The following is a 12,754-nucleotide window of genomic DNA, read 5'->3' as shown; positions in this document are numbered from 1 at the left end:
GAGTAAAGCTCTTTCCATTTTCACTACTTCTCTCTGTGTTTTCTGCATTAAGTGTGCAATATTTGCCCCACAGAGTCGATGACTCGTTAAAGGTCATCTTACATTCATTGCACCAAAATAAATGTTCTGTTGAGTTGTTACTGGTGTCAGTGTTTCGATGAGAAGTTATTAAAACTCTTCTCATAAACACAGAACCTTTATGTTATTTCTTCTCTTTATTAATGAACTCTTATTTGTGAATTGCTGCTGAAATTTATTGCCACATTAACTGTGGCCTCATGGGTTTTCCCCTGTGCATTGTTGGTGATGCTACTTTAGCATCGAGGAGAAGCTAAAGCTTGTCTTCCATTGTATGTGTTTTACTTTGGGGTTTAGAGTCGAAGTGTTGGCTATATTTTGGCATAAATCATATTAGTGTGTTTGCTGACTGACCATTGTGGTTCCTGAATCACTAACTATATTTTAATAGTCACTAGATATGTATACTATTTGGTGTGTGTTCTTAATAATAATGTTGAATAGTTACTGTTATTCTTGCAAGACTGATAACCTATGCATAGTCTTCCTATAAGGAGCGGTGTCTTCAAACTGTGTTAAGAAATTTCAAGTAGAACCGCAAAGTCTATTTCCTGCACAGTATTTATAAAATAAACACACAAAGAAACAAACTCATTACCAAGTCTTTATGTTCTAGATTAATGTACGGATTGTAGGGGCCAGCCAAACAGTGTTTATGAAGGACTAACATCACAGCCTTTATATTATCATGTTAAAGAGGCTAGCATTGTTGTAACTACCTGATAATTATCTAAGATAAAGGGTGGTATCTAGCATATTTTAATAATGGTTGTGTTCTGCCAGTTTAATTTTTGTGATTTTCATTTAATCCAATCTTTAGGGTCCGGCAGCACCCATGTCCTCAGCCTCTTGAAGTAGGCAGATTGCACTTTATCTTCTTGCAGGATTTGTCTGTTCATGTACGAGTGTCTTTGTTTCCTACAAAGATGTTCTATTTCGAATTACAGTTTGGCATCTTTTCTGGTTCTTCTTGAGTATCAGAGAGCTTTTAAGTATTGTCACATTTTCTTCATTACTCTTCGTCTTATTATATGTTCAGGAATCTCCTATTTGGGGGATACAAGAATGTAATGTCAAAATCTATAAGCAGCAAAGTGTACACTATGTGTCCGATGAAATGTCAAAAAAATGAACCCGAATAAATTCCATCCATAGGTTATTAATCTAGATAGCAATCCAGTCTATATTTTTAGCTCACTGTGCAACTATAGACAATAATAATTCTTATGGAATTCAGCGTTGATCCTGCTCCAAAATGAACAACCCAGTATGTACGAGAGTTCACCTGGATCTGAAGAGTAACATAAGCAACCGTGCATAATTGAAATTACAGTGTTGGCCTAGGTCAGTGAGTTGTGGCTTAAGTCCTATGGTAAAGCAAGACTGTCAATTAATACATTTCACCTCATCATGTTCATAACTTAGGAAAGAATAGCGTTACAATGAAAGTCATTGATCAGGCTCAGCAAGTGGCTTAAAGCTACTGCTCATAGGAGAGTTTCTGAAGAAACGTACATGAAGCGCAGAGGAAATGCCCCTAAACTTAATCAGCACCTGGGAAGATGATACAAAATGCTGTCTAAGGTGCTGTATGCATAGGAAATGTTGCCTTCCTGAAACAGAAAAGAGCTCGATTATGTCCCTGTCAGTCTTTCTATATAGTATTGTTGTTTACAATTAGAGTGACCAATTTCGAACTATTACACTTTGTAAGTATTCATTAGGCTATAACTGATGGCTCGTCGGGTTCATAGATCACCCACTTCATACTATGTTTGCTGTTTGTATTTAAAGATCATTAAAACATAATACAAAAGAAATCTGTCTGTGCATCAGAAATTGAGAACTTAAAGATCATCAAACAAAACTCAGAATACTTACAGAAATGTCTAGTACTTTAAGGGAACCAAGCACATTTTAACTGTGCATCCAGTCCAACTAAAATTATCACCGATTAATAAATCTATTGCTAACTACGGACTTCCGCCCAACTCATCCTATAAGTCTAAAACAGCAACAGCTAGTGAGAGAAGGTATGAATCCAAGAAACAACTAACCACAAGGACGCCACAGACACGGTTCACCATACAAGACCAAAGGGCATCATAATACATTTGAAAAGTAACCTGCAGATTCAGGAGCACGGGCACAACCATCTCCAACCACAAACCAAACATATCCTAAAATGCAGGGGATGATGTGAGGTTCAAGATGCAACCCTCCAAAACGTGCTGTGAGATAAATTGCAACAGGTCAGACGGCAACAGGCAGTGATTTACAGACACAATGCCTTTGGGCCAGAAGCATAAAAAGCAAAGGTAAAAACAGCAGTACTGCAATGAGCATCGAGTGGCAGACACTGTTTAAAGTTATGATACAAGAGCCCTCAAATGGGAAACAATGCAACAGCACATTCATTATACTGTGCATTAAAAGGCAGTTTAATTGCTTCATGTCACACTGTACAAAACCTGTCATACCCATCATGTGCTAGTCTTTGTTATATGCCCAGTATTCCCCACCCCTAGTCATACAGCAGTCATTATCAATATGTGTCCACACACTGCATCAAACCTGCTGTGAATGGCCTTATTTACACAATAAACTTACCCAAAGGCAAAATGCTAGGGAAACATATTGGGTCTTAAATAGAAATGTATTACTCAAATCTACTCACTAAATTAATTATATGTTTGTGCAAAAAAGCTTTAATAGATTTCACTTTTGTTTTTATTAAAACCAGCTCAAATGAAATGCTTTGCAACAATGCTAAAATAACACATTTTGTAATAGAGAGTGGTATTATTCTTGTCTGTACAAAACATGCTACCATCTAACATAAATGCTCTGTAATAGGTAATTTAAGGTAGCTTGGTAATCACAGAACACAAGGCAAGATGCAGCCCATGTAACTGGACAGGCTCCTCTGAAAATATTGCATTATCAATGGCTGTATCGACAGGGGTCGCTCCTTGACCATATATGCATAGCAACAAGTGTCCTAATACCCAGTGTTTGGAAACCTGTAGATTAGTGGGCCTTCTACAGGCTGATAGCTTTGCTTAATTCGGACACCAAAATACAGGCTAAAGTACTAGCAAACTGACTCAGAAGGGTAACCTTGGATATGATTAATGCCATATAGATCAACAAAAGTTAACCTTCGTTGTCTCTATAATAACATTGCTGCAAACATTGCTGCAATAGAAGAAGTTGCGGCCCTGTTGGCGGTAGCCTCACTGGACACCAATAAGGCGTTCGATTCAGTGGAATGGCCCTTCCTATATATATTTGAACAAGATGGGAATTGGTCCCAACTTCTTGAAATGGGTCGGGTTGCTCTACGCTAACTCTAGGGCGCAGCTAAAAGTCAATGGTGTCCTCTCTCGGGAATTCACCATAAAAGAGCGACACGAGGAAGGGCTGCCCCCTATCACTAGTGCTATTTGCCCTAGCGATAGAGGCGATGGAGGCATCGATTCGTGTTGATGCCCAAATCTGGGGCTGGAGATGAGATCACCCATGGGAGGAATGTCTATCCATTTATGCGGATGATATTCAATATTGCACCTAGCAAACCCGGATTTTTTTTTGTTACATATAGGTGATATTGTCACTATTTATGGGAACTCCGGCTTTGGGATAATCTGGGAGAATTCCCTAATAGTTCCGATGGGCGGCTGGGAAGCAGAGGGCAACCCATGCCATTAAATGTTGCCACCCAGCGCTTTAAATACCTGGGTCTGTGGATCTCAAACAAAGATGATACCCACTATGAGGATAACCTGATCCCACTGATTAGTAAGCTAGACAAAGATGTAAAACACTGGAGGGCACTACCACTGTTGGATTCACCTTTATACTGCAGAATAGCACATGTGCCTTGCCCAACACTTTCTTCCTCGCAATAAATAGGCTCCTGAGATTCCTATTCTGGCTAGACAGCCCGCCACGAATAGAACTCCAAACAATTCAACGGTCTACCTATGACTGGGGCATAGCATTATCTAACATATGCAAATACTAGGCTTGGCCGAAGTGGCCCAGATCAGTGTTGTCAACAAATGGGATACGTACCGCTAGAGTATCCCGCCTTCATACTGGATTGTCTGGCTGGGCATGAGGTGCTGTCTGCATGCACTGCACAGTGGAGAGCGCTTAGCTGATGCCCCCATGCAACATTGCAACTACGTGGCATAGATAACCAAGTGAAATGTTATGGGGGAGGAGATTGACTTCAAAGACCCCACTGTGGCTGGGCACAAGACTGGGCTGGGTGACTACATTACCAGGCTTAACAAAATGGGGCAACATCAGCCTCTCCACCTTGGAAGATGTGTGGATGCAAATGGTAATGTACCTCTTGCACATCTAAAGATACAGTATGACAGTGCACCCACACAGGTATTTAACAAGCATTGGAAATGCAATAGGTCTCTGATTTATTTGAGTTAGAGCAAATGTCTTTAGCCATGTGTTATGGAGTGTATGCATGTGGTGTGTAGTGGAATTATGTGGGTTGGATTGAAATTGTTAGTTTGTGTGTGTGAGATTGTGTGTGTGGTTGTGTGTGTGTGGTTGTGTGGGTTGTTGTGTGTGTGGTTGTGTGTGTGTGTGTGGTTGTGTGTGTGTGTGGTTGTGTGTGTGTGGTTGTATGTGTGGTGGTATATGTGTTGGTATGTGTGGTTGTGTGTGTCTGGTTGTGTGTGTGGTTGGTTGGTGTGTGGTTTGTGTGTGTGTTGTGTGTGTGGTTTTGTGTGTGTTGTGTTTGTGGTTGAGTGTGTGCGGTTGTGTGTGTGGTTGTGTGTGTGTGTGGTTGTGGTTGTATGTGTGTGTGGTTGTGTGTGTGTGTGTGGTTGTGTGTGTGCTTGTGGTTGTGTGTGTGCTGGTGAGTAAGGAGCAGTAGAGAGACACTGAGGCAAGGGGTTGATGCCTGAAACATAAGAGAGAGGAGTAGAGAAGATAGAAAGGAGTAGGGAGAAAGATAGAGGTAGGGTAGGGAGGTAGACAAATATAGGGAGGACAGAGATAGGGAGAAAGAGATGCAGGGAAAAAGACCGAGGTAGGGAGAAAGACACAGGAATTTATGTTATCATGAACTCTTGGCTGTGGAACATGAGAGAGAGCTTGATGATGTGGTTCAAGAGAAGGTACTTGGATCACGAGCCAGAGAGTTAAAACGCAGAGCATTAGAGAGGGGGCTAGAGAGACACATATACAGTGCAATGAGTGCCCAAGACATAATGGTCGACCTAGACGCATTCACACTCTCTGAGGCTTCCTCACCCAACCCAGCCGGTGGTGGCTTTGGGGATGGGCGTGAGAGTGCACAGAAGGAAAGAGTGCAGCACTGCAAGCCATAGACCGGCGCAGCCGATCTGTCAGAGAGACAGCAGCTCCGAGATGGCGGCACGCAATTCAATTTATAGGGGCAAACACATACATGGAAAGAAAGGTACACGGATGAAAAAGACAGAAGGATAACGTAAAGAGAGGCACTGGGACAAGAAAACAAAAGATAGAAGGGTAGACAGAGAGATGAAAACGGTCCACCCGAAACCCTATAAAAATGCCCCTTCTCTTGTATTACTCCCTACCCCTCTCCTGCAAAGCACTGCCCTGTGTGTGCAGCGCTGCACCGTCGCTTAAAAGCCCCTTGGTTCGGCCCCCCACTCCCCAGGGGGAGGGGGACAGTGGCTGGACCGGGGGTCTCAGTGGAGGCCGCCCCCGGGAGGCAGAGCCCGGGCACCAATGATTGGCGGGAGATAAGGGGTGCAAAGGCAGGGAAAGAGAAAGAGCGGGCCCACCAAGCATTGGGGCTGGGCCAGCTCGGCCATAAATTTAAGGTAGGAATGTGGTAGGGATGATAAGGGCTATTTAAGGGTGGGCGCCGGGCACAAGGCCCTCTTTCTCCGGGGAATTTGGCAGGAGAAGAGGTGCGGCGTCGACAAAGTGAGAGGTGAGGTGGGGGGAGGAGTGGGCTTGGGGGGGGACCGCTGCAGCATGGTGGGCATAAGAGAATGGGTGGGTGAAGAGCATGGGGCAGCAAGGGCGGTGGGTGGCTGGGGGCTGGGAGTGCAGAGGAGAGTGAAGAGAAAGGAGAGGGGATATGTGGTGCAATACAAGGAAAGGTTAAGAGTGGGTGGGATAGCAAGTATTTAGGGCGGAAGGTAGAGCGACGCGGTTAGACTGCCCGCAAATTAGCTGACAATGGACTGCGCAGGGAGGCGGCGGAGGAAGGGGGGCGGGAGGGGGGGGGACACCAGCGGGGGTCAGGGGTTTGCTGCCTAATACTGGCTCGGGACGGCGGGGGCAGGCTTGGGCTATTATGGGGATTGGTTCTGGGCGGGTAAATGCTATTGGTTTCCAAGTAATGGTGACAAAGGCATTGCGCATAGAGAAGGTCGAAGCGGTGTCCGGCGGGGCAGTGGGGCGCGTTGGGGCAAGGTTGCCATGGCGCTTAGGCAACAACAAGGACAGCAGAGGGGGAGGCTGAGCGCATGTGGGCAGGTGTGAAGTTTGGGATAGGTGGGCCCTCGGGACTTGTGCCAGGGAGGGGCGCTCGGGAAAGGGGGACTGCATGTAAAGTGTTAGGGGCGGGTCGTGGGTGCGTGGTGGGGGTCGGGAGAAGGAAATGGCTTGGGTGGGCAAGGGTGTTCGGTGGGGGGCGGGCGAGGGCTTGTGGGCAGAACAGCCGACACGAGTGAGGTCGCGGGGGGCCGCGCAGACAGTGGCCGGCAGCAATAAGGGGAAGGAAATAAGTAACGGCACGGAGGGCTCGATGTTAGGGGGGCCAGGAGTAGGGGGGTGCTCTGCCACAGGGCGGGTGGGTACGGTTGCGCCTGGGGCCGTGATTCAAGAACAAGAAGGGGGTGGATGGGGAGGCAGGCCAGGTGGGGGGAATGTAAATGCCGCTTGGGCATGCGAGACACGGAGGGTGTCAGGTTTGCAGGAGGTGTGTTGAGAAGTGCTCATCCGTCTGCGGGGGGGAGGGCAGCTCTCCAATTGGGGGGGGGGCTCTGTTTTCGAAGGGAGGTCTCACGAGGAGACAAAAGGCGGATGGGCGCAGGGTGGGCGGCGGCAGGGTCCCGGACTGCGGGGGTCTGAGGAAAGATATGCGGGGGGCTGATTGGAATGACGGAGCGGTGGAGGAAAGTCAGGGGTGGGGGGAAGGCTCTACGGCTGGACGGTGAGTGCAGCCTCAAGGGATCGGATGGGTATGCAAGCGCTGCCGGCAGAGGGCTTAGTTGCAGCTTCACGGACAGGTAGCGTCATTCGAGTAAGAGGGCGATTTCGCCTCTTAAATATAATAACTGGAAGGTAGATAAGGAAGGTGCGGAGTGACTATGGGATGCGCAAGAACGTACATCAAGGATAGCGAAAAGGGCGCCAACGAGGAAGCCACGGAGGAGGCATAAGGGGGCGGGTTACAGGGTAAAGGAGGGGGGCATGGGGTGGTTGGGAGGGGGCGACCAGGAGAAGGAACGTGGGAGGAGAACAGGGACGGCCGCCGATGGTACTAAGGGCTGGCGAATTGGGCAGGTGGGGGCGGAGCCTGCCTCACCAGGCATTGGAAGGAGCGGCAGATTAGGGAGGCAGGGGGGGGAGGTGCAGGGAGCTTGAGAAGTAAAGAAGTGTCGGCAAGGAGTTTGCCCCCCCCCTCTCACGGTAGTCAAATAAGAAGGCAGAGGTCAGCGCAACAGGGATATGTAGGGCTACAGAACAAGTGGGTAGTTAGGAGGTTCATGTGGGAATGGTTAGTGACAGACCTTGGCCTCTGGATAGAGTGAAGATCACGCTCCTGACATCAGCGGGGCGAGTGCGATAAGTGAACATGAAAGTCAGAAGCATTGTTGCCATGAAGAGGGTGTGGGGGCATTGAGGGCAAAGGCACGAGCAATGTGCCCAGGGGGGTGGGGGGGGGACACGGATCGGCAGTTGAAGTGAACACAAGAGGGGGTAGAGAGAGGAGAGGCAACGCTGCATTGCTCCACTGGGGTCCCGTGCCGCACACAAGTGAGGATGGGGGCCCAGGGGGAAGAGCTGCCTGGTCTGGTCGCAGGAATGGGCTGGAGCAGGCGGCGGTCAGCACGTGGGTTACAGGCCGAGGTTCAAGGCATCCACGGAGTGAAGAATGTATAATGGCTGAAAGACGGAGGACGGTGGGAATGGGGGCCTCGGAGGCCCAATGGGGGATGGGTTCAGGCAGAGTGCCTGAGTGTCTAGCTTATTTTGCAGTATTATACCTCTATTGGTACTTTGTTTTCTCGTGTAACCTGCACACTTTCAATTTTTCCTCATGGCACCTTTGCTACCTTGTGTATTAGTTTGCTCGCGGTTGTCGCTTTTGCCTCTTAGCGCCGGCTTTTGTAGTTTGTTCGCGGTAGTGTTCTCCGCGTGTAACAGTTCTGTTTCTTGTGTGGGGCGCTCGGGCGCCTTCGGGTGGAGTCCGCGCTATGTAGAAGCGCGTAAGTAAATAAACAAGCATTTGCAATGCAATAGGTCTCGTATTTGCGAGATTATGAGAGCTACTGGCATTCTAAATGACAATGCCTTTAATTTATGTGTTTTGACAACCTGCAAGCGGTGCATAAAACACGCCCTTTCTACTTGTAGTCCTTGTTGACTTAATAGCACCAAGAGATTTTGTTTTGGTAGTGTTTGTTAACGCTATACGAATGTTCATTTAAAAATAATTGCATTAATAATGATTATAATTATTAATATGAAGGAGGCTCTTCCTGTACTGAGACTAATGGAAGCTTGTCTGCTACGGTTTGTGCTGTATCCTGGTGTGTGAGAGAAACAAGCAGTGCTGCTGTCAGTGCTGGAATATTCGACGTGAGGGAAGCTTGCACAGCTGCTGCCTGTGTTGTAACTGTTCTCTATGCAGGGGATGGTGTTGGGGTGGGGGGAGTGTGTGTGTGTGTGTGCGCGCGCACCCTGCTGCTGCCTGTGCTGCACCGGTTATGCAAGGGATGCTTGCACTGATGCTGCCTGTGCTATATCTGTGCGTGTGTGTGTGTGAGTGTGAGAGAGAAGAAACAAGTAGAACTTCTGTCTGAGCTTTACATGTTTTATGCGTGAGGGAAGCTTGCACTGCTGCTGCCTGTGCTGTACCTGTTCCATGTGTGAGGGAAGCTTGCACTGCTGCTGCTTGTGCTGTACCTGCTCCGTGTATGAGGGAAGCTTGCACTGCTGCCGCCTGTGCTGTACCTGCTCTGTGTGTGAGGGAAGCTTGCACTGCTCCTCCCTGTGCTGTACCTGCTCTGTGTGTGAGGGAAGCTTGCACTGCTCCTCCCTGTGCTGTACCTGCTCTGTGTGTGAGGGAAGCTTGCACTGCTCCTCCCTGTGCTGAACCTGCTCTGTGTGTGAGGGAAGCTTGCACTGCTGCTGCCTGTGCTGGACCAGTTCTGTGTGTGAGGGAAGCTTGCACTGATGCTGCCTGTGCTGTACCTGTTCTGTGTGTGAGGGAAGCTTGCACTGCTGCTGCCTGTGCTGTACCTGTTCTATGAGCGAGGGAAGCTTGCACTGCTGCTGCCTGTGCTGTGCCTGCTGCGTGTGTGAGGGAAGCTTGCACTGCTCCTGCCTGTGCTGTACCTGTTCCGTGTGTGAGGGAAGCTTGCACTGCTGCTGGTGCTGTACCTGCTCCGTGTGTGAGAGAAGCTTGCACTGCTGCTGCCTGTGCTGTGCCTGCTCTGTGTGTGAGGGAAGCTTGCACTGCTGCTGCCTGTGCTGTGCCTGCTCTGTGTGTGGGGGAAGCTTGCACTGCTGATGCCTGTGCTGTACCTGCTATGTGTGTGAGGGAAGCTTGCACTGCTGCTGCCTGTGCTGTACGTGTTCTATGTGTGATGGAAGCTTGCACTGCTGCTGCCTGAGATGTACCTGCTCCGTGTGTGAGGGAAGCTTGCACTGCTGATGCCTGTGCTGTACCTGCTCTGTGTGTGAGGGAAGCTTGCACTGCTGCTGCCTGTGCTGTACCTGCTCTGTGTGTGAGGGAAGCTTGCACTGCTGCTGCCTGTGCTGTACCTGTTCTATGTGTGAGGGAAGCTTGCACTGCTGCTGCCTGTGCTGTACGTGTTCTATGTGTGAGGGAAGCTTGCACTGCTGCTGCCTGTGCTGTACCTGTTCCATGTGTGAGGGAAGCTTGCACTGCTGCTGCTTGTGCTGTACCTGCTCCGTGTGTGAGGGAAGCTTGCACTGCTGCCGCCTGTGCTGTACCTGATCTGTGTGTGAGGAAACCTTGCACTGCTCCTCCCTGTGCTGTACCTGCTCTGTGTGTGAGGGAAGCTTGCACTGCTCCTCCCTGTGCTGTACCCGCTCTGTGTGTGAGGGAAGCTTACACTGCTCCTCCCCGTGCTGTACCTGCTCTGTGTGTGAGGGAAGCTTGCACTGCTGCTGCCTGTGCTGTACCTGTTCTGTGTGTGAGGGAAGCTTGCACTGATGCTGCCTGTGCTGTACCTGTTCTGTGTGTGAGGGAAGCTTGCACTGCTGCTGCCTGTGCTGTACCTGTTCTATGAGCGAGGGAAGCTTGCACTGCTGCTGCCTTTGCTGTACCTGCTGCGTGTGTGAGGGAAGCTTGCACTGCTCCTGCCTGTGCTGTACCTGTTCCGTGTGTGAGGGAAGCTTGCACTGCTGCTGGTGCTGTACCTGCTCCGTGTGTGAGAGAAGCTTGCACTGCTGCTGCCTGTGCTGTGCCTGCTCTGTGTGTGAGGGAAGCTTGCACTGCTGCTGCCTGTGCTGTGCCTGCTCTGTGTGTGAGGGAAGCTTGCACTGCTGATACCTGTGCTGTACCTGCTCTGTGTGAGAGGGAAGCTTGCACTGCTGCTGCCTGTGCTGTACGTGTTCTATGTGTGATGGAAGCTTGCACTGCTGCTGCCTGAGATGTACCTGCTCCGTGTGTGAGGGAAGCTTGCACTGCTGATGCCTGTGCTGTACCTACTCTGTGTGTGAGGGAAGCTTGCACTGCTGCTGCCTGTGCTGTACCTGCTCTGTGTGTGAGGGAAGCTTGCACTGCTGCTGCCTGTGCTGTACCTGTTCTATGTGTGAGGGAAGCTTGCACTGCTGCTGCCTGTGTTGTACCTGTTCTATGTGCGTTGGAAGCTTGCACTGCTGCTGCCTGTGTTGTTCCTGCTCTGTGTGTGAGGGAAGCTTGCACTGCTGCTGCATGTGCTGTACCTGTTCCGTGTGTGAGGGAAGCTTGCACTGCTGCTGCCGGTGCTGTATCTGTTCTGTGTGTGAGGGAAGTTTGCACTGCTACTGCCTGTGCTGTACCTGTTATGTGTGTGAGGGAAGCTTGCACTGCTGCTGCCTGTGCTGTACGTGTTCTATGTGTGAGGGAAGCTTGCACTGCTGCTGCCTGTGCTGTACCTGCCCTCTGTGTGAGGGAAGCTTGCACTGCTGTTCCCTGTGCTGTACCTGTTCTATGTGTGAGGGACGCTTGCACTGCTGTTCCCTGTGCTGTACCTGTTCGAAGTGTGAGGGAAGCTTGCACTGCTTCTGCCTGTGCTGTACCTGTTCCGTGTGTGAGGGAAGCTTGCACTGCTGCTGCCTGTGCTGTACCTGTTCCGTGTGTGAGGGAAGCTTGCACTGCTGCTGGTGCTGTACCTGCTCCGTGTGTGAGAGAAGCTTGCACTGCTGCTGCCTGTGCTGTGCCTGCTCTGTGTGTGAGGGAAGCTTGCACTGCTGCTGCCTGTGCTGTACCTGTTCTATGAGCGAGGGAAGCTTGCACTGCTGCTGCCTGTGCTGTGCCTGCTGCGTGTGTGAGGGAAGCTTGCACTGCTCCTGCCTGTGCTGTACCTGTTCCGTGTGTGAGGGAAGCTTGCACTGCTGCTGGTGCTGTACCTGCTCCGTGTGTGAGAGAAGCTTGCACTGCTGCTGCCTGTGCTGTGCCTGCTCTGTGTGTGAGGGAAGCTTGCACTGCTGCTGCCTGTGCTGTGCCTGCTCTGTGTGTGGGGGAAGCTTGCACTGCTGATGCCTGTGCTGTACCTGCTATGTGTGTGAGGGAAGCTTGCACTGCTGCTGCCTGTGCTGTACGTGTTCTATGTGTGATGGAAGCTTGCACTGCTGCTGCCTGAGATGTACCTGCTCCGTGTGTGAGGGAAGCTTGCACTGCTGATGCCTGTGCTGTACCTGCTCTGTGTGTGAGGGAAGCTTGCACTGCTGCTGCCTGTGCTGTACCTGCTCTGTGTGTGAGGGAAGCTTGCACTGCTGCTGCCTGTGCTGTACCTGTTCTATGTGTGAGGGAAGCTTGCACTGCTGCTGCCTGTGCTGTACGTGTTCTATGTGTGAGGGAAGCTTGCACTGCTGCTGCCTGTGCTGTACCTGTTCCATGTGTGAGGGAAGCTTGCACTGCTGCTGCTTGTGCTGTACCTGCTCCGTGTGTGAGGGAAGCTTGCACTGCTGCCGCCTGTGCTGTACCTGATCTGTGTGTGAGGAAACCTTGCACTGCTCCTCCCTGTGCTGTACCTGCTCTGTGTGTGAGGGAAGCTTGCACTGCTCCTCCCTGTGCTGTACCCGCTCTGTGTGTGAGGGAAGCTTACACTGCTCCTCCCCGTGCTGTACCTGCTCTGTGTGTGAGGGAAGCTTGCACTGCTGCTGCCTGTGCTGTACCTGTTCTGTGTGTGAGGGAAGCTTGCACTGATGCTGCCTGTGCTGTACCTGTTCTGTGTGTGAG

The 12,754-nt window shown here is 50.2% G+C and overlaps 1 protein-coding gene across 1 annotated transcript in view; it reads right to left on the bottom strand.

Moving 5' to 3' along the window:
• LOC144773695 (uncharacterized) overlaps positions 1 to 12,754 on the bottom strand; it is a 177,775-nt gene that overhangs the window by 118,596 nt on the left and 46,425 nt on the right. The window lies entirely within an intron of this gene.

Source organism: Lissotriton helveticus, chromosome 8 (assembly GCF_964261635.1).
Source record: "Lissotriton helveticus chromosome 8, aLisHel1.1, whole genome shotgun sequence".
NCBI classification, from domain to species: Eukaryota; Metazoa; Chordata; class Amphibia; order Caudata; family Salamandridae; genus Lissotriton; species Lissotriton helveticus.
This window is presented reverse-complemented; position numbering and strand designations above follow the sequence as displayed.